Here is a 4,406-nt window from a genome sequence, read left to right as displayed (position 1 = left end):
TCTTTCTCTACTGTTAAAATAACATTCCATGGGGCTGGAGACATGACTCAGCAGTTGAGTGTTTGCTGTTCTTTCTGAGGACCCAAGTTTGGTTCCCAGCACCCTATAAGGCAGGGCTTATAACTCCAGCTGCAGGGGATCCAACACCCTCTTCTGGTCTTCTCTGGCACCCGCACCACCTGCCATACACCCATACGGACCCATACAGACACACAGAAATATAAAAACATCCCAATAAAGGCCTGGAGGGAAATGCCATGTAAATCACTCCACACAGAACAGGCAACTTCACTCCAAGGCAGTCGGGCCAAAGTTTCCCAGAGGTCAAAGTGCAGATACACTTCTGGTGGAACAGGCCTGGGGTGGGGCCTCAGATCTAGCCTTTCAAGGGGCCTCCAAGGCGAGTCCCAGAATCTTGTTCTCTTCACTAGGAAGCACAGAAACTACAGCTTGTCTTTTAAATGAGTCGGTAAAGTTGGGAAAGTGATCCGAGGCCAGAGCAAGCTCCCAGTAGATCCAGCCCACCAGCGGGCCTCCTAAGGAGAGGCAGGCTACAATCCGAGAGGCAGTGGCGCTGAAAACCCTCTCAGAAACTGTAAAAGCCCTGGGAATGCTTGGCATTCGGTGGCCTTTTTCCAACATAAAGATCTCCAACGCGGCTTTGACTGAAAGTGCCATAGAAGAACTTTGTGAAGCAGCTCTGGGGAACCGACAACGCCCTGCGGGTTGACAACTCTGCACTTCCCCTAGAAATGGGTCAGGACCACCAAAAGTACACAGACGCATATATTAAATGTTTCCCAAGGCTGTGGCGCCCGGGGACCAGCCCTCCGGGGTCGGCCCACCTCCTTGCACCAGCCTCCCTCCCCCGCGCCCATCCAGGCCACACGCTCTCATCCCTTAGAAACTGTCCATGCTCCGACAGAAACCCAAAGCTCCCCTGAATCGAGTGGAAGAGAAGCTGGGCAGAAAGTGAAACGGTGTCCGGGTTCCGAAGGAGGAGGTGCACGGCACCTGCAGCCGCACCTGGCGCGCCCTCAGCCTCAGACGTCCCCGGGATCCCAGAGGTGGGAGGATGCGGACAATCAGGAAAACCACGCTCAACCAACGACACCCCAAACTCCAAAGGCAGAGCCGGCGACGTCCCCTCGCACTGCCCCACAACCCTCCCAGGGCTGCTGAGCCGTGATGCAGCCAGCCGGCTCAACAGAGACCCTGGGAGGGCAGCGTGCCCACGCCTGAGCGGGCTGCAGTGCCGGGCTCTGTCCGTGGTAGGGACGAGGGCCAGGGCGGCCGGTACTCGCCTGGGGAAGGGAGGCCGCGACAGCCAGCAGTCAGCACCAAGCCAAGGCGACAGTCCCCGACACTGGGCAGCAGGGCGCGGGCGGCTGGACCGGTGTCCCCTTCGTAGCAGGCAGCGCCAGTCCAGAGCCAGAGTGCCGGAGGTTGTCCTGGATGTCTTGCCCCAAGCACCCTCGAGGTCCAGAGGAAGCAGGCGCGGACCATTGGCTCCCATGGGGAGTGGACCTCACAGCTGCCCTTTCCCCACAGCTGGGTGGCGCCAGTGGACGCTCCCGCTTCTCCGGACACCCCAAAGAGGCGCCGGCAGAAGTAGCGTCTTTTTTCCGGTCCTGGATGTCTTGCCCCAAGCACCCTCGAGGTCCAGAGGAAGCAGGCGCGGACCATTGGCTCCCATCGCCTTCCTTGGGCCACCGCCCTGGGGCTGGCCACCGCCCACCTCCTGCCCGCACTCTGGAGATGCATTTTTTTCTTCTAAACCTCCAAAGAGGAAATAGGTTGAGTCACAGTAATACCCAGGAGTGGTTGCGGAGGTCACTCGAGCCCGCCGGCTCCCGGGCAACCTCCGGACACCCCAAAGAGGCGCCGGCAGAAGTAGTACCTCCATGTAAGTGCACCTGTATCATGCAATGTCTGTGCCCGGAGGGCTGGTCCCCGGGCGCCACAGCCTTGGGAAACATTTAATATATGTGTCTGTGTACTTTTGGTAGTCCTGACCCATTTCTAGGGGAGGTGCAGAGTTGTCAACCCGCAGGGCGTTGTTGGTTCCCTAGAGCTGCTTCACAAAGTTCTTCTATGGCGGCTTTCAGTCAAAGCCGCGTTGGAGATCTTTATGTTGGAAAAAGGCCACCGAATGCCAAGCATTCCCAGGGCTTTTACAGTTTCTGAGAGGGTTTTCAGCGCCACTGCCTCTCGGATTGTAGCCTGCCTCTCCTTAGGAGGCCTGCTGGTGGGCTGGATCTACTGGGAGCTTGCTCTGGCCTCGGATCACTTTCCCAACTTTACCGACTCATTGAAAAGACAAGCTGTAGTTTCTGTGCTTCCTAGGGAGGAAAGCAAGATTCTGGGACTCGCCTTGGAGGCCCCTTGAAAGGCTAGATCTGAGGCCCCACCCCAGGCCTGTTCCACCAGAAGTGTATCTGCACTTTGACCTCTGGGAAACTTTGGCCCAACTGCCTTGGAGTGAAGTTGCCTGTTCTGTGTGAAGGAGTGATTTACATGGCATTTCCTTCCAGGCCTTTATTGGGATGTTTTTATATTTCTGTGTGTCTGTATGGGTCCGTATGGGTGTATGGCAGGTGGTGCGGGTGCCAGAGAAGACCAGAAGAGGGTGTTGGATCCCCTGCAGCTGGAGTTATAAGCCCTGCCTTATAGGGTGCTGGGAACCGAACTTGGGTCCTCAGAAAAAAGCAAACTATTGAATAGGAATGTAAAACAAAAGTAGATTAATATAGACAGACTAGAAACAAACATATGGGTATTCCTGACCAGATAAAAGCCCTTTAGTTCCAAGTTCTCAGTAGCTCCAGATTCTCCAATGTGTGCTTTCTATTAATAGAGGCAATCACAGGATTTCCTTATATATAGGCTGGAATAGGATGAAATTACATGGGGCTCAGCCTGTACTAGTTAACTAAGCATAACCACCCAGTGATCTCTAACTCTTCCTCCTTTTGGCACTAGAGATTGAATCTATGCTTTAAAAAAAATTTACATTTTCTGTATTTATTTGTGTATATGTTGGGGCACAAGTGCTATGATGCATGCATGCATGCATGGAGGTCAGAGGAAAACTACCATGTAGGTCCTGGGGATGGAACTGATGTTGTCAGGTTTGGCCATATTCCCTTTCCCACAAGTCCCCCTTGCCAGCCCTCCTTCCCCCTTTTTTTATGTGTATATGTGTATGTGCCTATTGGAATGTGTAAGGGCCCATGTCTGTGTGTGGAGGCCAGAGGTTGACATTGGGTGCCTTCCTCAGTTACTCCCCTCATTAGATACTGAGGCAGGGTCTTTCACTTGAACCCAGAGCACGCTGATTCAGTCTAGCCTGCTTGCTCTGAGGATCCCTGTTCTCAGCCTCCCAGGCTGGTCTCCCCACTGCCTAGCAGGCTGTTCCCCAAGTTTGGGTGGCAAGAGCTTTACCCGCTGAGCTGGCTTCCCAGCCCCTTGTCACCCTTTCTTTTAATACCATCACCAACTAATTTTGAAAGCATAAATGAACTTCAAGAAAAATAACAGTCTTAGGGAATATTTGTGTCAAGACTTGAGCATGGGTGGGTGGAGGGGAGATTTGAAGTAATTTTATAAAATGCCTCAACCTGTTTTATTTTGTTCTTTTAATGTTGAATGTAATGTTTCAGTAACATTCTTAGTTGTAAAAATGTTTCTATAACTTAGGAAAACTTTGCAACAATGAAAGTTATCAGTCTACTGTTAAAATGTCCATTTTGTGGGTTGAGGACACACCAGTGAGAACATGAAAGTGAATTGATTTCAGAATCACTGTGATCAATCAAGAATGTAACTCAGAGCACTCATGAGTGGACAGGAGTACAGGGAAGTTTAATAAATAGCTACCTGGTGGCAGATCCTTCTTAACATGTCCCATTTTTCCTTTTCTTCCTTTAGACACTTGTGACTTTCATCCAAATGTGGTGCTCACTTGTGGGAAGGAATTTATGGCTTCCTTTGAAAAGTCCCTTTGAAATGGTTGAAGAAAATTCAGCCAAGATTTGTCAAGAAAATTCTCCCTCTTCAGAAGATTCCTGCATTTACAGTTTCTAACTGCTAATTTTTATTTCTAGGAGGGTAAAAAGGGAAAACACTTTCTCTCCTTTCCTGAGCTGTCTTTTAAAGTATCAGTACAGTTTCATGTTTCATCTGATGAACAAATCCTCTTTTGTAGACCATACAGAGGGGAAACATTCTTAGAAAACACCCAGTGGGCGGGGTGTGGTGGCGCATACCTTTAATCCCAGCACTCCAGAGGCAGAGGCAGGCAATCTCTGTGAGTTCAAGGCCAGCCTGGTTTACATAGTGAGTTCAAGGCCAGCTGGGGCTGTAGGGAGACCCAAAAAGACCTCTCCCCCAAAAAGAAAATGCCC

The sequence above is a fragment of the Nannospalax galili genome, unplaced genomic scaffold (assembly GCF_000622305.1).
Source record: "Nannospalax galili isolate Female #2095 unplaced genomic scaffold, S.galili_v1.0 scaffold3409, whole genome shotgun sequence".
Lineage (NCBI taxonomy): Eukaryota > Metazoa > Chordata > Mammalia > Rodentia > Spalacidae > Nannospalax > Nannospalax galili.
Note: the sequence above shows the minus strand (reverse complement) of the source record.